The sequence below is a fragment of the Dermacentor albipictus genome, chromosome 4, assembly GCF_038994185.2.
Source record: "Dermacentor albipictus isolate Rhodes 1998 colony chromosome 4, USDA_Dalb.pri_finalv2, whole genome shotgun sequence".
Taxonomy (NCBI): Eukaryota; Metazoa; Arthropoda; class Arachnida; order Ixodida; family Ixodidae; genus Dermacentor; species Dermacentor albipictus.
In genome coordinates, this window is record NC_091824.1 from 159451220 (window position 1) to 159477939 (window position 26720).

Here is a 26720-nt window from a genome sequence, read left to right on the forward strand (position 1 = left end):
AGCCTTGAGAAGCTTTGAGCAAGTTTGGTGCGGACTGCGTGTGGACGGGCCTGCTGGTGAGGAGTTCCTGAGTGGAGAGAGTTGTCGGGGTGCAAAGGGTTGCAGGTTTTGTGGTCGATATGGGCGTCGAGCTGCGCGTGGCTTTTGGGGACGCTCGCTGACAGATTATCAAGAGGCCCCGCAGAATTTGACACACAAGTGTCAACGCCGCCCTCCTACAGAAAAAAAAAATTGTGGGTAGGTTTCGATCGAAGAAGCAGAAGCGTCGCACTTTTCCTTCCCGCGTAAACGTGCACTCGCGTTTCAACCACAGCGTGATCTGTCGTTGCTGCTGATGCTCTTAGGTTAGCACAACGGCCTAATATACGATGAGTGATGACATCGCAATACTTCTTAAGAAGGACATCATTAAAAGTAAATTTCAGCCATGCTCCTACTTTCCCAAATGACTCATTAGATTAACCAATGGCCCTCAGTCCCCAGCATCTGCGGAGCACCTGACCAAGGCCGCGGTCAGACCTGGAACGCAGCAGAGTGGGCTGAGAATCTCTAGACCAGACAGGCCGCCAATGCAAACTGACCCTTGCAACGTTTACCACCCCAAAAGTACCTTTCGAGTGAAGCTAGCCTAGCAGGAATCTTCGAGGACTTATCAGGCATTGTTTGATATACCATTGGCTTTAGTGAGGTTAGAACTACTGGTGAGGCTAATACAGTTCTGACTAATGCCCACATCCTCTGCTATAGAGCACTACGAGATTAGAAGCAATTTGGACTAGGATTCCTAATCCATAAGGACATAGCGGGCAACATTGATGAATTCTACAGAATTAATGAAAGGGTAGCAGTAGTTGTATTAAAGCTGAATAGGAGGTATAGAATAAAGGTCATACAAACCTACGCTCCAAGATGATGAAGAAATAGAAGTTTTATGGAGATTTTGAATTAGCGATGCAAAACGTGCAAACTCAGTATACTGTAGTCATGGGCGATCTCAATGCAAAAGTGGGGGAAATGCTAGCTGATGAACAAGCATTTGGCAACTACGGCATGGATTCTAGGAACACTCGAGAGGAGATGTTGGTAGAATTAATGGAAGGCAATGAACTGTGAATAATGAACACCCTCTTCAGGAAGCGTTAGAACAAAAGGTGCACCTGGAAAAGCCCTAATGGGGAAACAAGAAAGGAAATTGAATTCCTACTTTCTGCTGATCTCAGCGTAGTACAGAATGTACAAATGTTAGGTAGGGTAAAGGAGGGGTGGGGGGTGCAGTGATCATAGATTAGTGAGGGCTAGGATTCAGCTCACTTTCAAGAGAGAGAGAGAGAGAGAGAGAGTGAAATTGGCCAAAAAAAAACAGGCCACCCTAGACGCAGTAAGCCTAAAAGCAGACCAATTCAGGTTGGTACTTCCAAACAAATATGCAGCCTTAGAACAGAGAAATGAAGATGACATAGAGGCAATGAATGAGACCGTAACTAGGCTGGCTTCAGAAGCAGCAATTAAACTGGGAGGCAAGGCACCAAAGCAACAAGTAGGTAAGCTCTCCCAAGTAACAAATGACCTCATAAAGAAATGACAAAGAATGAAAATGTCCAACTCAAGGGATCAGATAGAATTCGCGGAACTCTCAAAACTGATCAACAACGAGAAACTAAGGGATATTCAAAATTATAACATTAGAAAGACTGAAGTAGCCGTAAAAAATAGACGAAAACTTCTAATAGGACAAACCACGAGGTTTGTACTTAAAGATAAGCAAGGTAATATCATCAGCAATCTCCATGGTATAGTAACAGACGCAGAAGAATCCTATACTGACCTGTACAGTACCCAGAGGAGTAAGGATACCTCCATTTGAAGCAGCGATGAACAGGATACAGAAACTCCTCCTATAACTAGCGATGAGGTCAGAAGGGCCTTGCAAGACATGGAACGGGGAAGGGCGGCAGGGCAAGATGGAATAACAGTTGATTTAATTAAAGATTAACCCCAGGTGTTCGAACTTTCCGGAGTCCTCCACTACGGCGTGCCTCATAATCAGAAAGTGGTTTTGGCGGGTAAAACCCCATAATTTTTTTAATTAAAGATGGAGGAGACATAATGCTTGGAAAACTGACGGCTCTCTATGCGAAGTGTCTATTCAAGATGCAAGGGTCCCAGAAAACTGGAAGAACATAAACATTATACTAATGCAGAGAAAGGGAGGCGTTAAAGAATCGAAAAATTATAGGTCCATCAGCTTACTCCCAGTATTATATAAAATATTCACCAGGCTAATTTGCAATAGAATAAGGGCAACACTGGACCTTAGCCAACCAAGTGAACATGCCGGCTTCAGGAAGAGATAATCTACAATGAGTCACAGCCATGTTATTAATCAGGTAATTCAGAAATCCGCACAGTACAATGACTCCTCTATATGGCTTTCACAAATTACGAAAGGCATTTGATTCGGTAGAGATACCAGCATTCATAGAGGCATTAGGTGATCAAGGCGTACATACCGCTTGCGTAACTATCCTGGAAAATATCTACACAGACTCCACAGCTACCTTAATTCTGCACAATTAGGAAGATACCTATAAAGAAAAGGGTCAGACAAGGATACACAATTTCTCCAATGCTATTCATTGCATGCTTGGAAGAAGTATTCAATATTAAACAGCAAAGGCTTAGGAGTAAGGGATGGGCGGCGAATATTGCTACGGGGATGTTAGGAGTATATAAAGACTGTATTTACAATATATATATATGGCGGATGAGTAAGCGTAGACAAGATGGCTGACCACCAACAACACGCAGCAGCCAGCGTCTCGCGATCTTCTTTCTCTGTCTTCCTTAATCCTTCCGTAACAAGACCTCCGGGAGGTAAAGCGCCGTCTCGGGCATGGTAGGCGAAGGATCGCGAGCGAAGTATAGCTTCAGCCACGAAACATGCACGACGTCAATAGGCGTCGGACCTGAGGACGCATCAAACTGTAGCGGTTCAATCTCGTAATTTACGTCGTTAACCTGACGTAGCGCTTCATAAAGCCCTGTGTGGCGAGAGAGAAGCTTCTGGGAGAAGACAACCCGACGACATGGTGACCAAAGGAGCACCCAAGCACCTTGCGCGAACTTAACATCGCGATGGCACCGGTCATGACGCTTTTTTGTATATGCTGCGAGGCTAGTAAACGAGATCAGGTGACTTGACGTGCCACGTGAGTGCGATCGATGACTTCACGAGCGTACCCGATTGCAACATGTGGCACAGAAAGGAGGATGGTGTCAAACGGCAATGTGGGGTCGCGACCATACAAAAGATAAAAGGGTTAATATCCTGTGGTGTCATGTCGGGACGAGTTATACACGAACGTCATGAAGGCCAATGTGGCGTCCCAGTCACGGTGATCGTTGGAGGCATACATCGACAGCATCTCTGTGTTCGGTTGAGACGTTCCGTAATACCGTTCGTTTGTGGGTGGTAGGCGGTGGACAGCTTGTAGTCAGTGGGACAAGAGCGGAGGATGTCTTCGACATCTCTAGACAAGAACAAGCGGCCGCGGTCTGTAACTAACTGTCGAGGCGCTGCATGGTGGAGAATAACGTCATGAAGGAGAAAATCGGCGACGTGCGCAGCTAGTCGCAACTAGTCGGCAACTAGTCGGCAACGCAACTAGTCGCAACTAGTCGGCAACTAGTCGGCAACGCCTTTCTTATCGCCTAGGGTGTCGCGTAATCAGCAGCGATGGTGATCCACTTATTCCCTCTAGTCACCCGCCGTGGTTGCTCTGTGTCTATGGTGTTCGGCTACTGAGCACGAGGTCACGGGATTGAATCCCGGCCATGGTGGCCGCATTTAGATGGGGGCGAAATGCGAAAACACCCCTGTGCTTAGATTTAGGTGCTATTTAAATAACCCCAGGTGGTCAAAATTTCCGCAGTCCCCGACCACGGCGTGCCTCATAATCAGAAAGTGGTTTTGGCACGTAAAACCCCATAATTTAATTTTATTTCCCGCTAGTCCTCGTCGGAAAAGGGCCAAGCAGGTCAAGGCCTATGCAAAAAAAAAAAAGAACGGTTCCGAGGGAACTTCAATTGGATGGAGTCGTCCGACAGGTGGCAGGGTAGGTTTCTTCCGGCGCTGACACAATTCGCAAGTTGCGACATAGCGACGCACATAGCGGTAGTGATCCGGCCAGAAGAAACGGTGTCGTTCGCGGTCGTATGTACGCAAAACTTCAAGGTGTCCCTCCGGCGGTGCATCGTGAAGTTGTTCGGGAGCGATGGAGCACAGATGACGAGGAAGGACAAGGTGCAACTCAGGGCCGTCAGGGGTCATATTGCGGCGGTAGAGGATGCCGTCGTGCAGCACGAACATGCAGCACGTGCCGTCAGTGCTTCCAGATTACACTCCGCCAATGATGGACTGTAAGGGTTCATCGCATTGTTGTTCAGCGCGCATGTCGGTCATATCAGTAAAAGCCAGGACGCAGGTCACCGGATCATGCGCAGCATGATCAGGGAGATCCATGGAGTGACGAGAGAGGCAGTCAGCATCCTTGTGGAGGCGTCCAGTCTTGTAACTGACGATAAATGAAAATTCCTGGAGTCGCAAAGCCCAGCGACCAAGCCGCCCTGTCGGGTCCCGGAGAGAAGACAGCCAGCAGAGTGCGTTGCGGTCTGTAACGACCAAAAATGTGCGGCCGTACAAATATGGCCGGAACTTAGTGGCAGCCCAAACTAAAGCCAAGCACACCCACCCGGTGATGGAGTAATTTATCTCGGCTGGTGGCAATAGGCGGCTGGCGTCAGCTATCAAGCACTCGGTACCATCCTGTTGTTGGAAGAGAACTGCGCCGATGCCATGACCGCTTGCGTCAGTATGGACTTCACGTGGTGCAGATGGATCAAAGTGGGCAAGTATGGGAGGGGTGGTCAGAAGACCGATAAGGGCGGCGAACGCGTGAGCCCGCTCCGGGCCCCATGAGAATGGCGTGTTCTTCTTTAGAAAATCTATCAAAGACCGAACAACGTCGACGAAGTTTTGAACGAAACGGCGACAGTAAGAACACAGGCCGACGAAGCAGCGCATGTCAGAAGCAGAACGTGGCCCAGGGAAACTGCGTATGGCGCGAACTTTTTCCGGGTCTGGTTGAACACCGGACGCGTCAACCAGGTGTCCCAACACGGTAATCTTACGGCGCCCGAATTGACACTTCGTGGAGCTCAGTTGGAGGCCGGCTTTTGAGAAGCCCGCAAGAATGGCAGTGAGTCGGGTAAGGTGGCTGATGAACGTGGGAGAAAAAAACCAATAACGCCGTCAAGGTAACAAAGACAGGGGGTCCATTTGTAGCCTATCAGAAGAGACTCCATCATACGTTCAAATGTAGAAGGAACATTGGATAGGCCGAAGGGCATGACTTTGAACTGATATAAGCCATCCGGTGTGATGAAGGCCGTCTTCTCATGGTCCATTTCATCAACTGAAATCTGCCTGTAGCCGGATCGAAGATCGATGGACGAGAAGTATTTAGCTCCGTGCAAGCAGTACAAAGCGTCATCAATGCATGGTAGGGGGTTGACGTCTTTTCGCGTGATCTTGTTTAAGTGGCGATAATCGACTCCAAACTGCCAGTTAGCATCTTTCTTTTTCACAAGGACGACAGGTGCAGCCCAGGGGCTGTCTGATGGCTCGATGACCCCTTTGCGGAGCATTTTGTCCACTTCTCATAGGATGACTCGACCTTCAGCATGCGATAGCCGATAGGAAAACCGACGGAGAGAATTCGTGTCTCCAATGTTTATGCGGTAGTAAACGACAGATGTTTGTCTTAAAGGCCTGTCGCCGAAATCAAAGATGTCACTGTACTATTCAAGCAGGAGACGTATGTCCGTGGCCTGTGCTGAGGTGAGGTCAGGTGCAATCATTTTCGCAAGGTCATCCGTTAAGGAACCAGAGCTGGGCGCTGCAATTGGCGCCAAGAAATTACTCTCCGCATTCAGATTCTCAATGTCAAATTCGGAACCACTAGAAACACTGGCCAAGAACATGTCGGCCGGGATCACTTGAGGGCACAGCCTGAAATTCAGAAGCGGTAGAACGACGTCGTTATTAGTAACCGTGACTAGCGTATACGGAACAGCAACGTTCCGGTTCAAAAGCACGTCGACGATAGGGTGAAGCACATATTCCCCGTCAGGAACCTGTGGCTGAACGGTCAAAGTGACGTAAATAACTGCCTCGGGTGGCAGACGCACATCGTGAAGCGAGCACAAGTGCGCTGGGGTGGTGCTCGGACCATCGGCGAGTTGAGGCAGTTCTAACTGAATAAACCGGTCGCGCAGTCGATGAGACCAGAATGAGTGAATAAAAAGTCCAATCCAAGGTTAAGTTCACGAGGGCAGTTGTCGATCACAGCAAACAGAACAGAAGTAGGGCGGCCGGCTATACTTAAACGCGCATTACACATTCCAAGAACAACCAGCACGCCCCCGTCGGCCACACGAAGCACTAGAGCAGCTGCTGGGGTGAGGACCTTCTTTAAACCTCTACGTAAGCTATAGCACCCATCACAGAAACGTGCGCTCCAGTGTCGGTGAGGGCTTGGACGAGTACGCCGTCTATTTTAACGTCAATTATGCTTCTCCTTGTGGGCACAGACAGAGAATTTGCTGCAGTAGTAGACAATGCAGCACCACTTCCGAGGGCTGCATTTGTTAGTTTTCCAAAAAGTTGCGCCGAAAAGGTACAGGGGATGAAAGGCGACGTGGCTGCTGCGAACGGGAAGATGGGCGACGTGCTTGCGGTGAGCGCGATTGGTGTCCGCGCGGTGATGGTGAGCGATTGTACCACGTGTTCCTAGCAGAGTTGGCGCTGTTGGACTCGGCGGTGGGCGAAATATTGTGGGCATTTCCATTGAAATGCCTCAGATTTGGCGGCGTGCGAGGTGTTGAGGGCCACGAGTTGCGACAGTATCGAGCGACATGACCAATGCGGCGACAGGTGAAGCATATTGGCTGGCCGTACACATTTCTCCACTCAGTCGGGTTGCGATAAGGTGGAGAGAAGCATCGGGGTGGGGCCAAAATAGTAGAAGGGCGTTCATTAGCTCTGGGATTAGCGACAGCACAAACAGAATGTAATCCAATGTTCTCAAGTTCCTGTTGAATGATGACTTGTACGAGGGGAACCGAAAATGTGTTAGCATCAGGGCTACGCGAACAGAAAGCTGCGGGTGCCATCGCATCCAGTTCACGTCGAACGATTCGCACCACGTCCTCGGATGGCGACGCATGCTCCTGTGCGGGTTGATCTTCACACGTCAACGTTGAGGCAGTATTGGGAAGTCTAGCGAATGGTTGCAAGACGCGTTGGCTTTTTGCCTGCTCTAATTGTCGGCACTCTTTAACGATGGCATCAACTGTAGAACAGCTTTTGCACATGAGCAGATTAAAGGCGTCGTGAGCAATGCCCTTAAGCTCGTGACCGACCCTTTCAGCTTCTGTCATGTCGCGATCGGCTTTACGACAAAGTGCCAGCACGTCCTGGATGTACGAGACATAGGACTCCGTGGGGGATTGGACACGGGAGGCCAGTTCCTGCTTTGTGGCAATGTTACGGCCGGCTGGTTTGCCAAACGACTCTACCAAGTTCTCTTTGCATTTGTCCCAGCTGGTGAGCTCCTCTTCGCGGTTTTCGTACCACACCTTTGCCATGCCTCGTAGGTAGAACAACAGGTCGGGTAGCATAAGCTTAGGGTCCCATCTGTTGATTCCACTGACGCGTTCATACATAGCTACCACTCTTGAACGTCGGCGCCATTGGTCCCACAGGAAGTACAAGGATCCTTAGGTTGCACAACCGAAGGCGACAGCGACGTAGGTGTCGACGGTGACGTTGGAGGCGGCAACGGCATTGATACTGCGTGCTCACCGTTATTCATGGTGCGGACGGTGATGCGACGTCCGCTGCGGGGCTTCGTTTCGGCCGTGGTACCCCCCACAACCCACCAACATGTTACGTGATGTTAGGAGCATATAAAGACTGTATTTACAATATATATACAGGGTGAGACTGCGTAGACAAGATGACTGACCACCAACAACACGCAGCAGCCAGCGTCTCGCGATCTTCTTCTTCCTCTGTCTTCTTTCATCCTTCCGTAACAATATCTCAGCAACCTTCGGTTATCCGATGACAGTGTTCTATTTCGCAATACTGCAGACGAGTTACAACAAATGATTGAGGACCTTAACAAGGAGAGTGCAAGAGTGGGGTTGAAGATTAACATGCATAAGAGAAAGATAATCATGAATAGCCAGGCAAAGGAACAAGAGTTCAGGATCACCAGTCAGCCTCTGGAGTCTGTGAAGGAGCACGTTTACCTAGGTCAATTAATCACGAGGAACCCTGATCATGAGAAGGAAATTCATAGAAGAATAAAAATGGGTTGGACAGCATACGGCAGATATCGTGAGCTCCTGACTGGGAGCTTCTCATTATCATTGAAAATGAAGGTGTACAATCAGTGCATTTTACCGGTGTTGACATAGGCGGCAGCTTCTTGGAGACTAGCAAAGAAGCTCCAGAACAAGTTCAGAGCCACGCAAAGAGTGATGGAACGAAAAGTGCTAGGCAATACGTTAAAGACAGAAAGAGAGCGGTTTGTATCAGAGAGCAAATGCGTATAGGCGATATTCTAATTGACACTAAGAGAAAAAAAATGGACCTGGGCAGGTCATGTAATGCGCAGGTTAGATAACCGTTGGACCATTCGGGTTACAGAATGGGTGCCAAGAGAAGAGAAGCGCAGTCGAGGACGGCAGAAGACTAGGCGGGGTGATGAAATTAAGAAATTCGCAGGTGCTAGCTGGAATCGGTTGGCACAGGACAGGTGTAATTGGAGATCGCAGGGAGAGGCTTTCGTCCTGCAGTGGACACAAAATGGGCTGCTGATTATGTCTATCATTCATAGCGTTGCGTCCTGTGAAACTGTGAGTTACAAATTTAACTCTTTATTGGGCGAACTTGTGCCCAGCAATATATGCAACACTTAAGCACAACGATAGCGGCAATCAGAGTCAGCGATTGTCGGAAATCTGGTCTGCAGGACAAGCGCGTCGGCTTTTACGAGAAGGATAACTTGAGTGAGTTGCTGGTGATTCATGTTACGGAAATTATCTCGCAAACCAGACAAGGACGAACGAAAAGAAGAACACGACACTAGCGCTGTCTCACAAGTGAAGTTTATTTTGAGGAAAGTCACATTTATATGCACAGCCCAACACAGGCCAACATGTTAACAACTAAGCGACTTTGCACGCGTATTAGGAACCATACTGGTGGCTTGTCAAAACACACGTGGAAAACATCAGTGCGTCATAACGTGGATAAAACGAGTGCGTCAAAACATAAAATATAGACCACAAACCCAACAGAAAAGTTCCCTATCAAACTTAACAACAATATACCGTGGAATACTTTCTTCCAAATATGTCAATTCTTTTTTGCTAAGTGTGACAGACGGTCGACTGGCGCACATTTCCCCTTGCATATAAATATAAAAAGCTTCCGTAATCTCCCTTGTAGTTTGATATTTATGCCGGAACAAACAGACAATGTTTTTTCCGCTAACGGTCGGCACCCGCACTCTCTACAATGCAAACGCAAGTACAAGGCTCCCGTACCTTCTAATAATGACGTGTGCTCCTTTAATCTAATGTTCACGGATAGGCTGGTCTGGCCCGCATAAACTTCTCCACATGACAGAGGCAACCTGTACACAACGGAAGACCTACATAAAACTTATCTGTTCTTTTTTAACTTCTGGGAGCAGAACCTGCACGCCTTGCCACGGCCCAATAATTTTTTTGCAAACTGGAACAAATCATACCAAGTTTGTTGGGCGCGGACATGACCACACGCATCCCATACATGCTAGACGCGTTCTTCAAGAACTGCGAAAATTTGTGCAAATATGGCACCACTACCGCTCTTTTATCATTGCGCGTGGAAACCCTTGATTTTCCCTTTACCTTATTAGTACCCTTTACCCACTTAATAAGATTACGACAGGTCCTAAAGATTTCACTTTCCGGGTAGACAGCGTTCTGTAATCTCTGAATGAGGGCAAGCAAACCCTCCCTCAACGGATGCTCACATGTCTTCTGAAACACCGTGCGCAGCGCGGCTCACACAATGCCGGTTTTTACTTTTCTTGAGTGTCCTGAGGAAAAACTTAAAAGCCCTTAAAAAAATTTAAAACACTTTCTTCTAAATAAACTTGACTTGTGAGTCAGCGCCAGTGTCGCGGTCTCCTTTTCCTTCGTCCTTGCCTGTTTTGCACTGTTGATTTCCTAAACACGCCTCGGCTTTTATTGCGATAGCTATTATATGGGCACTCCAGGTGGCCTTCTCCCGTCGGCATCAGCGTCACTGTCGCTGTGAATTTCCGTATAAATCCAAGGGTGATAAAACCGTCACCGCGCGTCGTATACTGTATGTGCGAGTGAAAGCGTGCGAGTATCAGCCGGCGATCGCAGCTAAATCTGGCATGCACTAAGGAAGAAAGTGGAGAGCAAACGCACCGTCTTCCGTCGCGCGAAAGGCCGTAGCGGGATGGGAGGGAGGGCGCAAGAGGAACTGCACCGGGCGCAAGAGGAAGTGGCGATTGCGGCGTAATCTCGTGCGCTCTATATGCAGAAAAGCGGGGAGGCAGTGCAGGCCAAGTGCGTGCTTAGCACGGCCGGGCGGTTCATACATTTTTGCGCGCTGCTGTCTTGTCACTCTTGCGTTTAAACGATAGACAGCACGAAGGTCATTTTGTGCGCGGCTCTTTTTGCGTTTGCTGACACCAGCGTTTTGACAGCGAGTATCCGAGCTCATCGAGTGTGATGTGTTCCTGTTTGCTACTGTGCGATGACACCATGGTTGGCTATTCAGTTAGTAAGCGAATGTTTCCAAGCTTACGCGGCTAATAAAACTACTATCCATATTTCGTCTAGCCCTCTACTAATTTGCTATCGCAATGGATGCTTCGCATTTCGGGCGAAACTGTGACTTTTTATACATGACCCGTAGAAGGTTCCAGTGCAATCGCTGGTGCCCGCGTAGGTTCCAGGAAGGAGGTACAACGACGTCGATATATATAGAAGGCACGTGAGACAACACTACGCTAACATCCAACAACACTTTTCTCAACTTTTGTCGCCACCTGTGGTCGTAAGTTTGCGCTGGGAGTTGTTTAATGTGCCTTCTTTATGTCCGTGCGGCAGCAAGGTGTAGACCGGGCTAGTTGGTATTCCATGATAATATAGTCAGTGCGATAGTTGACACGGAACACAACAAGTAGCGACAAGGTCAGCGTTTGTCCTGGTCGCTTCTGTTTGTGTTTCGTGTCAATTCTCGCGCTGGTTACATCATCGTGTAGTAGCGCTTGCGCTACAACACGTTATACGGAATACGGTCGCCGCTTGCGCAAATCTAACGCGCGGTCTTTTGTTAAGCAATACAATATCACAGTCATTCAGCCACTTTGGTAAATGCGCGCCAACTTAATATAGGTGTACTGAGCGGAGTGATGCGTTGAAATGTTAAAATTATTACGTGAGTTCCTCTAAAAAAACTATGGACGTCTGGTACGGAACGATGTAGCTGTGTTGCTCGATGTGCACTCGATATTATCCAGCAGTTGCATGCACACTAGCAGAGAACATGCAGTGCGCATATTAGCTGACGTGCTCGCGTGCAGTATCTTCAGATGCATCCCAAAAGTTGGCCGCCAACCCTGTGAACTTTGAAGGGACACAAATGGTCAACCGGCAACACAGTCTCTTGACCTATGGAGAGCGAGAAACCCTTAGTGCCCTATGAACGTCAACCGAACAATGTTTTCGCTTTCCAATAAGTACAAGTTAAAGTTTATCGCAAATACGTGCGAGGTTTTGTTTTGAGGCGTTGACCGACTAAACGGATGCGTTTCTAGCGGGGAATCATCTCAAGGGACTAGACAAACACGAAGAAGGAAGTCAGTTAACGAGGTTTCTGCTACCATCTGGAGCTCTTTATTGAAATCAGGATATTAATGGCTAATTACTTTAACAAACTAAACTAAGGACAGAAAAAAATGGAAACAGAGGTAGAACAACGAGCTTCGCAAAGGTGACTATCGGTGGACAACACTCAAAATAATCTGTTTACAGCATTATTAAGATTTGAAGTCAAGTTATGGTGGGCATCTCTGTTTTTCTCCAAAATCCATGGAAAAAACATATTTGTAACGTTTCGTAATTTCATTACATTTTTGTTGTTTTGTAAGCTAAGATCTTGGGATGGCCGGCTCTTCCAGCTGCCACGTTTTACATCTTCCACAACTAAATAAGTAATCTATATTTCATCGTCGTCCTTGTAGCATCGGCTACAACACGGGAACAGGTCGCAACGGCTACCAAGGACGCTATACTGAAATCAACAGCACAATTGGGAGCACAGTGTCGGTTGCACCTTTGATGACGTGCTCCCGTCATTTTCCCTCTCCCACAGACCATGCTGTGCACTCACGGACACAGCCCCGCACACACATCTGCGCACTGCCACGTTACGTCACTCATGCTTTCTCGCCCTCGGCCGCACACTTATGTTTCCTGGTGCCCGCGTCTCGTGGACGGGTTGACAAAACACGTGAGCTCCCTTGTGACACGCACCACTCGAGGGCCTGGGATCTGGCCTTGTCAATATTCTTTGCGTCTTGGCCAGCGTGGTATTTATTTAACGATATAGAAAAACGCTGCCTGGTAACCTTTGTCGTTAGGTTTTCACACATATCGTCATATCATCAGATAAATTACATGCGATGCATGCGATGTGCTATTCAAGTAAATTTCACTCAATATAAGAGTGTATTCTCTTGAACCAGCTGGTGGTGCTCTCCAAAAAAGAGTGGACAGCCTTGCGTGTCTGGGCCCTTTTCGTTCGCAAATGCTCTGTGCCGCTGGCCCGCAGGTTTCGCTAATAATACGTCTTGTATGGCGACTGTGGCTGGCATCGGTTCTTATTCGAATACTTCAAAAGTAAGATTTGTTGGGATACGTGCCCTGATTCTTAAAGATGTCTATCTACGTGCTATAGCTGAGCATATCACGTTCTACAGTTTCTTTTTTCGTATTTAGCATACATCCCTCCCCCTTCTCTCACCCCCCCCCCAACTTCCTGCTCATGCATGCAGGTATTACATAGCCTACTGGCACGTTCCAATGCATTTTTCCCCGCGACACATACTAGTGCTTGCAGGGACCACCGGCAATACGGAAAATAAAAAGAAAGTTTCTTTAAAATGACTAATACGCCCGTATACGATACACTGAGGTTATCCTCGTTAACGGAATGAAATGCTCTAAACTAAAGTAAGTTTTGTCGAGCTCACCACTGCGGAAAACAGATAGTTCTGGTTGAACACACATTCTTTTGTTCGCTTTGCTGCTTACTCACGCGTAGCGAGAGAAAAGAGCGATAAAATAATGTTAGTCCGAATAGCACTCAGCACTGTCTTCTGTCTGGGAAAAAAGTTCTATACTTTGGATGGGGCTAAACTGAAAAAAAAAAAACAATTGGTTAGAATGCCGTTTAAGTTATTTCACTGGGCTGAGGAACCTACATTCCACATCAGAACTTTTCGCTTCAGTGACTGCGTTCATGATGTTTTCCATGCTTTTTTCTTCTTCGAACCAAAATACTGACCTAGATCGGTGTACCAAAAATATTAGGCGATAGGCGACGCTATCCTTTCCTCTTCTTGAAGCTTTTTGTAAAAGGGTCTAGCAAAATACGTAAAGCTATTTCGTTTTGTTTTCATTTCACAGACTTGCAGAAAGTTCGTTTAACTTCCTCTTTAACTTTCGCTCATATTTCAATGGCCAAGTTAGCCAAAGTTCGTCGTTTTTTTTTTGTTATCAGTGGAAATGTATTCCCGATATGAACTGTAAGACCAACAGTTTTCTTTATATTTTCAGGAAATTTGTCACAGGGTTAGGTGCAGATTTATCACAACTTCACAGGTGACGCAAACTGGAAAATGTTATTTTTCTGGATAGAAGAATCGAAATTTGAACAAAACTAATCCTTCAAGCAAGACGCCAATTACTTTTGAGTCAGAATCAGCCAACATCAAAAGCAAACATGTTCCAAAAACTTACAACAAATGAAAAGTTATTTAACGCATACAAATAAAAGAAAAAGGGCCCCAGGTCGAGCGATGGCGTGGCAGCGTTCCTTACCCACAGAAAGCACAAAACAAAACTAAACAGCCCAAAATAAATCGAAAGAAGTAAACAATAAAAAGAATGCGGGACCTCGTCGGTGTGTTCCGATCAGTATGGTGGTGATCTGTTTTCAACACGGAAGGAATCCCGCCGGGTAGCCTGGAGTCATCAGATGGACGATTATTTTCGCCGCTCTGGCTGTTCGCGGGACTTCCACAACAGTGGAATCCATCCGGTCTGCTCTATGTCATGCTTTGTTTTCGCTTCAGTTCTCGCATTCTTCGCCCCCTTGATATATTTTTTTTTGTTTGCCTTTTCACACTACCGCGCAGTGATGCAGAAAGAAGCGGCCGAATTCCAGTCGGCCATGGATAAATCCTCAGAGACTCCAGAGATGCGGATACCACAGGCCTGCTCACCATCAAGCTAAAGACAGTTATGAGGTAAGTTGTTTTACCCATACACATCGTCCCACTAGTACCAGCCTCGTCCTGCAATAGGAAAAGAAGACAAATAAAGATGAAATAGAATTGAAAAATACGTAGAACAGCCGTAGAGAACAATTACTCGTCCCTGACCCAATAGGTTCCCGTTTACCTAGGAATGGTCACTATCACAATATATACCACATTGTTGCAGATAACACTAACGTCCCAGTGAAGGCCACCGAATATCTTGAGGGAGCAAGCGTTCGGAGCATGAAAAACAAATGTGCAAGGCAACTTTAGCTGCATCGTTTTGGCCACAACAACGGCGTTCCTCTGGTCACGTCCTGACAAAGGGAACTATGGCATGTTTCCCTTTTACAGCACCGCGTGCATTCAGCGCAAGAATAGGTTGGTACCCCATAGTGCCGTTCGTGACAGTTTGGACGGCTTACATTTGTAGTTTTAGCATCACAACGATATCGCAACAATATGCCAAATTTTAACAATGTGCCGTACGATAAAACATCATAACGCAGTTCTCACGCAACTGATGACATTTTATAGCTGCTATCGACGTAATTAAAACAAACTGTGTAAGCAAACATCCTCGCTGCATTCGAATTGCACAAAACCACCTTCCATTGTATATTTGCCATATTGTGCGTAGTATTCAACTCAAATATGCGAGTAGAATAAAGATTGCATAAAGAACACTTTCGGCATGTGAGCTCGCTCGACTGCTTGCTTAGTGATACATAAGCCAGTCAGGAAACAAGCTATTTAAAAAAAGAAATGTTTTTACTACCATTGGAAGGGTGATGTGAGGCTGGAGCCTACTGTAATATGTATCTGGCAATAACTAGGTCTATGCATTTCTTATTGTTATTTGTTACAACTTAGTAGGTCGAATTTTAGTTACTTATTTTCCGTAAACACTGTGAATTAATGTAGCACAGTTAGAAAGGGTAGCGCATGTATTTATATGGAAAGAGCCAGATATGTCCTTAATTCAAAGTTGAGAACATTGGCTATATTTTGCAGGTCTGATTTGATACTCGAGCCGAAGGGTGAAAAAAATGAAACGCCAAACACAATAGTGTGCAATAGTGTGAAATCTGACACGCACACACACACATACACACAGTTTATGCATGCAAAGCCAATGCGCTTATTTGTCTCAACAGTTAACATGCGATTTGGTGAAGTCGAATCCCACCTCACGCAGGCATAAAATTATCGTAATGGGAAAGCGTTCACTGTGTCTGCCTGTTCGGTTTGCAAATGCGCATGGTTTGCAGATGACGTCAGCTCTGCACAGTGTTCTTTTTTTGCGATAGCACATCCTTCATGCGGGTTTTGTTCCTCACAGTCCCCTGAACACGATTTGTCAATACAAATAACTACGGCAACGCCGCGTTTCTACAGTGAGGGAGCCAGATGCAGGACCGTAGAGGAAAAATGGATGCGCGAGTGGCGTAGTACGTGTAAGTTTTTCCATAGGGCGAAACGCGGCAGTGGTGTGTGCGTGCGCGCGCGTATCTCGCAGACGTGAGTCAGCACTTTTCTTCGGGCACCGGCACCAGCAGTCTCCGACAATGAGGACGCACGTCTGCCTTCGGCGTGGAGTGGTTTCAGGCCATCGAGTGGCTGCGAGTCGCTCGACGTCGGCGAAACTGACAGCAACGCCCAGAGAGGGCATCGTAAATTACCGGGAAGCATTAGTTATCCCGTCTCTAACGGGTCACAGTGGGATGGGAGCGACTTTCGTTTTGCTTGGCTTGGTCGCCTCTGCTGAGTCAAGGCGCGTGCACCGTCGTCTGAACCGGCGTCCGTCTTCACACCAGCAGACAGGCGGCCCTTATCCCGTATTTTCCTATCGGATAAGTAGATCTTTTTTGTGTTTTTGTTTGAGCGAGTGCGCGTTCGTGTAGAGGTAGTGAAGGATGAGGAAAAACATAAGGCACGTCAGAAGGAGGACGAACAGGAATTTGCTATAGAGTGTTCTTCCTTTATTTTTACAGACAAAAAACAATTTTTTTAGACGAATAGCATTCTTGGCACTGTCAGGCCAGTTTCTTTCCCTGTATCTGACCTAACCGAAAATGTGGGCCAATGCCACATATAGTTCAGTCTAAGTTTCCCGGTGGCACCGCTAGATGGTGCAGCGTGTTCAAAGGGAATCGCGAGACAGAAGCCCGTCAGCAGTACACGCCTCAAACATGACGTGCGTAGACTATTTGCATACGTGCATAATCATCGCAGACGAGTTCTGCCCGTATTCCTTTTCATTGCCGAAACAACATTTAACTTGATTTATGTGTATATTTAGAACTGCTCGTTAGGTCATGCTTACTCCAAGCAACCTTCCATCGCCGCCAGATATTTGAAACTTTGTCTTACTTAACACCAAACGTCGTGGGTTCTACTCCCACGAAAGTTCGAGGGCTCTATTACACTTTCGACCATCGGTGGTCACGCCATGCTGACTACACCATGGAATTTCCGCCTCATTGCTTTCGCAGTAATAATTAGGACACCATGATCTTCATAGTCTAGGTTGCCGTTCTCGCCAGGAAAGTACCGAATTGTCGATATGCAAGGCCACCATGTTAATAACAGCAACATTTGTCGAGTTACTTTATTCGTACCTGGTGCAATATAAAGCTACTGTGACGTAGTGACTCCAGAGAGGCAGCACTTCCGGTGAAAGAATGTTTATCGACCAGGCAGAAGTTCGAGCATGGCTCAGAGGCGGCTGAATTAAGTGGCAACGATTGATTGATTGATTGATTGATTGATTGATTGATTGATTGATTGATTGATTGATTGATTGATTGATTGATTGAACGAACGAATGAATGATTCAGTTGTTCGTTCTGCTCACCATCCCAATGTAGCGCAGGGACGGTGAGAGACGCCCTAATGGAGGGCTTAGGAGTAATTTAGACGACATGGTGCCATTTAACATGCGCCCAAACCTCGGAACATGAGAATTCTTGCATCGCATGAAAAATTTGAAAGACGCTTAAGGTTCGCCTTTAAGAGTGGAACGCGATAGCATTCAAAGACCCCTGACTGCTTTTCATGCTTCCCAGCAACTGCAGCTTATATAACCGTAACGTTTACCGGGAAACGATGGCGGCGAACGCTATGCACGACTGCGAACTTTCTGGTCGAAACGCAGCCTCTTGCGTGGGTCGATCTGCTGCTATTGTTTCGCACTTTTGGTATTTCAGAGTTGAGAAAAGCAAACATAAAGGATATCCGCTGTCGGTGTTTTCTTTCCATTGCATTGTTTTGTGGGCTTCAATTCTCAAAATTCCTAGGAATAACTTTGTAAAGAATGAAAGCAAGGTACGAGCAACTTTGGTGGTAGAAAAGTAGTAGGGTATGCGGTGGTTCAGAATTAGTTTCGAAATTCTTTTCGACGAAGCGACGTCCGACGTCGATACCGGATTTTCTGCGATGCGGGGAGCAGTACTTCTTTGCACATATGTGTTGAACCGGTAAGTTCAGAAGCAATGCATGGAATTTACTTTGCCTTCATATTATAAGACTTGCCGGTTGTGTGCCATTTCTAATTATTATATTTATTTCTTACTTTCCTCAACGATCTCTTTACCGTCGATGCGGTATCGCGGGCATAGGATGAAACACAATCTGGCGTTCCGAAAAGTGCACCTGGCGGGTTTGCATTCATCTGAGAGTCCTCTTTTCGACAGGCCGCTGGAAAACACTAATCACAACTTGGTTGTCCGCCATGCGCCTCTTCAATGCCGCTCCTTTCAAGCGCTGAAGATTCCATCGTTGATGTCTCCTACAAGTTTTCTTAGCTGTTTGTAGCACAGTTGTGCGGTCAGCATGACTTAGATGCCTAACGAGCCCTTTTCAGATGCGATCGAGGCTTTGTAGTCAGTTTCCTGGCGTAGAACTGAAGAAAGTTTGAAAAAATAAACACCCGCAAAACCATGGCAGTGAGCATTGAAGCGCAACGTGGAACCAGGTTCTGCCAGCTTTAGGTGCTCGCTGTGCGTCCGCCATGCAGAGCTATTGTCTGTCTTTCCTGGCCGAAAAGGGCATGGTAGGGTGAAGTGGGCGGCGAGTGGGTACTGCTTCCGAGAAAGGACACGCTTGTTCTGTAGGCGCTCGTTACTCGGCGGCGAAGCCGACAGGCTACGGAGGAGTGAGCGCGTGCCGGCTCGGGCGCGATTTAATGGCCTACTCCACGATAACTGCGGCCATCGCGACTGTGCTGCCACCTGCGCAGGGGCATTGCCGTGTTGACGCAGACCTAACCTGCTCAGGATTCTGAGCATCGCTCCTGCCTTTTATTTTCATTTTTGTGAGTGTAGGAGAGTTTGGCATGATGTCTGATACTGTTTATAATGTTTCGTGTAGTGAAACAGTATACATATCAGTTTTGTACCGATCGTGTTCCTTTGTAACAGGTTGACTCGATTCTAGACCAGTGCCTTCATTGTCTGGTGACACTAACGTAAATCGAAACTACGAGGAAGACGGTCTCCTGCACAGCCACTTTTCATTGGCTCCCCCATAAAATAAAGACCACGAACTGAAATGTGTGTGTCACATTGAACAGCTCCAGGGCCTGTGTTCACAAAAAGCACTTACTTTAGAATAGTTTGTGTGAGCGAATTTCAGGCAATCCTGATGTTGGACTTTTGTTAGTGGTCGGCCCTGGGCAAAAGATCACTTGCGAATGGAATTCATTGTGAATTCGACCCCGATATGACATAGGGAGCAGTTTTCACAAACTTCGGGTGATACGGTTACCTGTTTTAGGGTGCAATTGAGTGATTGTGTATATCTACCGAAAGGAACTCAGGAGCTCTGAGATATGACGGAACGTAGAGCTGTGGATTAATTTTAGCTTCAACTTTCACGCAATGCACCAGTACACAAGCGCTTTACAATTCCACTCCGTAGGAATGCTGGGACTGGGAACTCGTACTCAGCGCCTGGGATGCAAATTTTGAAGGTAAACATTTTTTTCTTTTTTTTTTGTTACTCTCGACGAAAGTCTCTGCCATTCCGGGGCTGTGTGGTTGTCTTAGAGCTGCTAGCCAACCGCGTTCTTATGCGCCACACCAGAAGTCGTCAACACAACTTTTGCATTGCTGCTGGAGGATCAGCCCGCTAATCATACTTGCAGGGACACTCGTACGATGCTACGGCTGTTGATAAGGTAACTATAGAAGCAGAGACTGTCGAAAACTTTCGTTAGGTTTGTATTTAAAAGTACGCGCCATAACGAGTACAGGTGCTACCTTCTAAGGTATATACGTGATGCAAACGCCATTACTAAGTACAACCTATTACTTGGGAAATGGGTGCATTAGCGCCGAATCTGGTGGCCAGGTAAGTCTGTATGAGAAATGGAGTTCTGCTTCAACTCTTCATCAAAGCTCTCCTTGTGACAGTTCTTCTTCAGAGAAGGGAAGTGAAAGTGGAGCCTATTAAAAGGAAACAATAATTGTGTACAGGGAATCACGGGTGGTGAGTGTGCAACGTGCAGGACCCGTGCGCTCGTATACTTAAGAGACCTCGAACCTCGACCAGCATCGTCTCGCTAGCGCCAGACGATGCTGGCACACTCCGCAGCCGCGTGCTCGTCAAACTTGGAGAAATGCGACTCACATTCTTACCTAATAGCGTTACCACAACGGTTTATTATCGTCTTCTCAAAAATTACATAGTTTATAAAGTGGAACATAGCAACAAATTTTCTACAGAGGTGGGTGCCTGAATGTTTTTAGCATGTGGCCCGTTCTGCATCTCGTGTCTCTAAAAATAAAAAAAAGTTCTGCTTAAGTTTTGCGTTAATACGGTATGTGCTGACGAAGAATGTATGAGATAGAAGTCAACGGGGGTTACTGTAAGTCCCGCCGAAGTGAGAAAGAACAACGTAAGGGCACCTGGCCTATCCTTGGTGAGGTCTTCTTCAACTGCCTTTTCTTTTTTCTTTCATATGTTTAGTTAACTCGTTTGCTAGGATTTGTCCGTGAACCGTGGCTCATTTTGCTCAGCCGCTTCGCAAAGATCATTTCGACCGCGGAATCAAAAAAAAAAAAGAAAACGAGAGTACGAAAGACGACAGGCGAGTTCAGGTGATGGACGGGTCTGAAGGAAGAATAGGAACGAAACCATTTGGGCCAGTAATCAGCGTGGCGTGTCCTATTTTTATCTTCTCGCTTGTCGCTTTGTATGAACGAGCTTCTTTCTGACCAAAAAAGCAGGCTTAAAGCATTCCTCCTTTCCTATTTGCTTTTTCTACTGGCTTGACAGCAGGGCGCTGGTTACTTGATCTGCAATGCGCCCTTATTCTGTGGAAACGCCTTCCGTCGTAATGTGCTACAGAGGGTTACCGGTGTAATGAGGCGAGTGTGTCTGATTGGAGATTGAGACCTCTAAGTGAGGTTGCGAGAATATTATTTTTTCTGATAATTTTTAGATGTATTCGCAGAGCTAAATGAAAGCCTTCAGCGACAACCAAGGGGCGAAAGTGGTCCTTGCGCGAGCCAGAACCTTAGTTCTATTATTTCTAAAGTGGGTTAACATGTAGCGCTAATATTCGGCGCTGCTCTATTTACTAAACACCTTTTATAAAATATACGCACGCTGTTGGGAATTTCGCCTGCAACGTTATTTCCTACAACTGCCACTGTGGCTGGACGTTGCTTTCACAAATGCATACTCATTCTTGATAACAATGACCGACAGCGCCGACAGTAAATTTTGTGGTAACAAAGAAACTATAGTAGCCACTATACGCTACGACCCATCATTTCAAAATGAAAAGCTTGACCTCCGCATAGCTCTAAATCAGCTAGACGGAACACCTTTCTCGTTGGACAAAATCTTGGTACCAGGGTATTGTTATCACAGCGACACCAAGGCCAGAATAGCGCTGCTGTTATTTCAAAGTTGAACGGACTGAGCGATCGTCTGTGACACATCGCTCTCATTACGCCTGCGTGTCCAGTGCAGATCGACTCGTTACTTTCGATGCTTCGGTAAACCTTCTCCCGTTTTCACTTTTCCCCAGCAGGTTAGCGAACCGAGCTCAGTTGTGCTTAACCTCCCTGCCTTTCATTCTTTCTTTTCTCGCACTCTCCCTTTTCAGCTGTCAATACATCCAATAGGTGCCGGTTTGCATGACCTATCACCTGGGAAATAGTAACAGCAGCCAACATAAATTACGACGCGGACACATGCAACTTATGCAGATGCACTGGCAAAATGCACTAGCAAAAGAGAGAATGATAATACAAAATGCTCAAACAATGTGAGCTTTAGATATAGACGTTACAGAGCTGCGGAAGGCATTCCGAGGTTGGTTTCCTTTGTGTTGGTGTCAAAGTATCATAAAGAGCATGAGTTCATCCAGGCACTGGAAAAGAAAAAATTGCACGCTGCTGTGGAAGCTTACGGTAAGCGATACTGCGCTAAATACTCCAAAAGAAACGGCGTGTGGTCTTCTGATAATGTTTAAAACATACGTGAAGGGAAAAAATATTGTCGTCGGGCCCTTACATTCAAAACTTCCGAGATTTGCCATGAGGCGCTGAACATGTGTACATATGCTTCCTCAAGTTGCCGTTGCTCCTATTGTTTGGTTTTTCACGCTTGAATGCTTCGTCACCTCGAGCGTAAAGACAGATTCCCTATCAAACGGCGCGGCGTGGTCTCAGGCCCCGAATGAAACAATAAGGGAGAGAGAGAGAAAATGAGAGAGAGAGAGAAACACGCATAAACTTCGAACATGACGCATGAATTAGGTGGGCTGCGTGTCACCTCCCGCGTTTTAAATAGCAACAGAGGCCGCACTTGTGAAACAAAGGCAGCTGTAGGGGAGGCTTTGAAAGCTTCCCGCGCATAGCACGTGTTTTATTTATTCGCTACCTACCAAATTGTACACTTCACAGCTCACAAATAAAACGAGTCTTTAATCTCTCAATTATCACCAATTCCCGGAATTCATCGCTACCGGCCGGCAGCTTCCGCTTTAGCATCTCTATGTGTGTGTGTGAGTGTGCTTGCTTTTTTTCATCTTTCTTTTCTCTTTTAACTTCCTTTCGTGGCCCTTTCCTTAATTGAAATTGACAGGCATGCATAGCAGGCCATGGCGGGCCACTGTTTATCAGTTCGGGTTTCACCACAGCCAAAAATACAGCTACCGGCGGAAACGAGCTACAGCAAGCTAAATCTGCGAGACACACCTCTCCTTTAAAACAGGTTACCACTGAAATTAGACACCTAGCTGTATACCTCCCTAATGTCCACCCTTCAGCCTATTAGTCCCATCCGCCTACAGAGTGCTGTCTCGGCTTCATGGTGCCGCAGATCACTGATACGGTTGGCATGTACGGCAACTGTCAAGCGCTAACGTCTCTTTAACGCAGCTCTCCGTATTGGTTATCTGCAATCACTGAAATGTATTTAGAGCTGCAGGCTTGCGTTCTAGTCGACGAAGGTACTGAGTGGTGTATTTTTCAAGCAGTCCTCGTTGAATAAAAATGCCCGAACACTTATCAGACAGGCGCCACACACGCTAACAAAAATGTTAACTAGCAATAATTTAGCTGGTTGCCACTACCTAGTGTCAGTGGTCGAGAGACAACGGAACGAACCGTGAGTAAAGCGAGAATGTGACTGTTTGGTGTCTATAGTTGGGAGCAAGGCGCTCAAGATACAATGATAACTCTTACGGTCGCTTAGAAAGAGCCGTTTAGCTCAGGCACATACATGCACTAGACAGGCACACATTCCTGAATACCAGCGATGGAGTGTCTGGTCGCGACGCAGAAGCGCGGCAAGGCCCGTTGCTCTGCACTGCTGAATAAAACGCGCGCACGCGCGCACGCACGCACGCACGCACGCACGCTAGCACGCACGCACGCACGCACGCACGCACGCACACACACACACACACACACACACACACACACACACACACACGCACACACACACACACACACACACACACACACACACACACACACACACACACACACGCACACACACACACACACACACACACACACACACACACATGCGCGCGCGCGCTGTGCCCTCAAGTAAGTGTCACAGCGTTCGGCCAAAATAATACTCACAAACGGCCGCAATATTAGTCACAGTGACATCATATCGGAATGCGCCACTGCAGTTCTGTCACGAAATCGAATATCTCTTGTTTATGTTCGAGAAAGCCAATTTATGGAAGCTACGTTGCTCCACTTTTTGTTAACACGGATGGTTAAAAAGTGCTGTCTGCAACTGGTGCATACATCGCCACCAATCTTGAACCTGCTTTGTAACGTTACATAATGGCAAGACACGAGAACGTTGACAAAGCAGGCGTTCGGACACGTCAGAATAGCACTTTGCAGAAAAAAATAAGGGCTTCCTACAGAAAGAACGTGCTAGAGAACAGAAAAAAAAGAAATACGTAATAGAGTCATAACCCGGCCATGATGGCAGCTTTTCGACGGGGGGAGTGGGGTGGTGGCGGAATGCAATAGCGCTGATGTACCGTGCATTGCACACACGTCAAAAACCGACACGTGGTCAGAATAATTCCAGAGCCCGTTCCGATTACCTCGTGCCTCATAATCAGATTGGGGTTTTGGCACCTGAAACTGCACATTTGAATGCTAGCACGCGGAGAACTATAGATGAAATAAGTCACACATTTGCAACACTTACTTGGTGCATAATCTCGCTAATGTAGTTTGGAGTGGAATACCGACTGCAACGCTAAATGCTTCGCAGAAACAATGGTAAGGAACTATTAATCGGTCTGACTCATTCAGCGCCTGTATAAAACTGCTGTAACCTGGCGTACGCCTTGGCTGTAAGCCAGTGTATAGGTGTGGTTGGGATGCAGCTTGATGAACACAAGCTGCGACAATGGCCAACTCGTTAGGCACCGAAGCGACAGGCCAGAGGAGTGGAACGAATGACAGTCGGGTTGGCGGGTTGGCTGTATGGCTTTTTTGTTTGCTGATAGAGAAAACTTGAAGGGTGGAATGCGTTAATGGCGAGTAGGCGGTGGTGACGCAAAGGGAACTGTCGCAGGCTTTAATGTCACGACATGGTCGGTGACGCGAGACCGTTTGAGACGTGGTGGTCCTGTCAGACATGTAAGCACGCACGTTTGCTTTACGCTCTAGGTAGTGCACTTCAACCGGAATGTCATTTCGGTGGCAAGGTTGACGGCATGCGCAATGTTTCATGCGGCTAATTCACTCTTCGTAACGGGGATAATACTGCAACTAAAGAGAAAACAAACTGAGTAAACGAGGGCACATGGTAGCGGAAGTTCGAGTTGGGAAACGATGGACACTCCCCTAAATTTAAAAGAAAAAGAGGAACAAGAAAGTCTAGGCCCGTGAAAGTTAATGAAGAGCGAAGCCATACAAAAGCCAAGCTCATCGAATCAAATGGGTGGCGCGATGATGAGATGGCCGGGAAGAGCGGTAACAATCAGTCTTGAATGGCGCACAGCGACGGAGGGCAGTGATTAATGTCGTCAGCGCCGGCAGAACGATTTCGTGCCGAGCAATTAGTAAGTCTGTAATGCGACGCACGTGGAGGGCGATTGCTGTTTTCACGACGTGCGCTCACCCGCTGGCCTGCAGACCTGCGCGCGATGACAAGCGCCCGGCCGTCGTCGAAGCCGGCTCTTGTCTGCGAGCTCTTGGTAATCACGTACGCCGCCCCCCATGGTTTCATCCACACGGCTTTTCGCACAGCTTCGCAGGAACACCGACTTGCCGGCCCTACTGCGTCGAGGCGCCGAGTCACGCACTCAAAGTGATCCTCACCGCTCTAAGCTCTTCCACTCCGCCAGACTTTCAAATCCTTTTTGGAGACGTCGCTAAATGGTCGCCGACGTTCTTGCGTGATCCGGGCTGTGTTATAGAATAGGTCACGTTGCGGCACTCAGCAAATTCCTACCCGAGTTGGCTCTACCTTGTCCAGATAAGCCGGGCAGAAACTCCCTGCTGATATGACGACTGTCTTTCATTAGACACGAACCTAAAGATACAAGCACACACGTACGCGCACGCAAGCAGGCAGGTAAGTAGGCCAGTACGCATACACTACATACACGCAAACAGAAGTGTGCTCGATCACACCTTTGGTGAAATGCGAAAACACCCATGTACTTAGATTTAGGTGCCCGTTAAAGAACCCCAGGTGGTCGAAATTTCCGGAGTCCTTCACTACGGCGTGCCTCATAATCAGAAAGTGGTTTTGGCACGTAAAACTCCATAATTTTAATCGCACCTTTGCTGCGCCAATATTAGAACAAGGGCGGCCCAATAAAGGTGGCTTACATAGGGGTTAAATATTCAAGCATCATAATCGTAGTTTCGGTATTTACTGTTTTCGGTACAACACACTTCTTTTTGCATAATTTATTTTTCTGTGGAAAAACGCAAAGCGTGAATCACATGCAGTTTCCATCTTTTGAGGTCCGACTTTCAGGTGCCCCAAATGTGCTTAACTTAAAGCCCGTGCTTGACTTGTTCGACATAACGCCTGACGTGAACACGCCGATGGAAACGCAATAAACGTCTTGGGCACGTTCACGCTAGGCGTCATCTAGTTCAAGTCAAGCATGGGCTTCAAGTCAAGGAGAATTTCTGATTACGGGAGTTAGCGTCTTCTTTCTTCTTTCGGCAGTGAATACAGACGTGACATTAGAGAGAAAAAGAGAGACACTTTTGTTATTTTTGCGATGAGAGAGCCTAATATTAATTTCTATCTCTAAAGGAACTATATTTATTAACAAATGCAAAACTCTATGCAGCCAGACTTTGAATGCGCAAGCTCTAAAGGTAATGATAGCTTTTTTTGTACACCTTCTTTTGTTTTTTTTTTCTTTTTGGTATCTCCTCTATGAGGTTGCAAGAATGTAATTACAATTTTGAGTTCCGTTTATTTGGGGAAAGTGAATGGCTATATTCGACGCAGAGAAGATCCATGAAAGGCGCCCATAAAGAAGACTGCCTAAAA

General features: G+C 46.9%; 1 protein-coding gene and 1 long non-coding RNA gene across 2 annotated transcripts in view; one reads left to right on the forward strand and one right to left on the reverse strand.

The window, feature by feature from the left end:
- Window positions 1–26720, reverse strand: part of SPR (Sex peptide receptor) — a 221058-nt gene that overhangs the window by 182108 nt on the left and 12230 nt on the right. The window lies entirely within an intron of this gene.
- LOC135915779 (uncharacterized) overlaps window positions 1–26720 on the forward strand; it is a 95059-nt gene that overhangs the window by 12092 nt on the left and 56247 nt on the right. The window contains exon 2 of the long non-coding RNA XR_010568747.1: window positions 14580–14690. This is a non-coding gene — a long non-coding RNA (uncharacterized lncRNA). The remainder of the gene's footprint in view (window positions 1–14579; window positions 14691–26720) is intronic.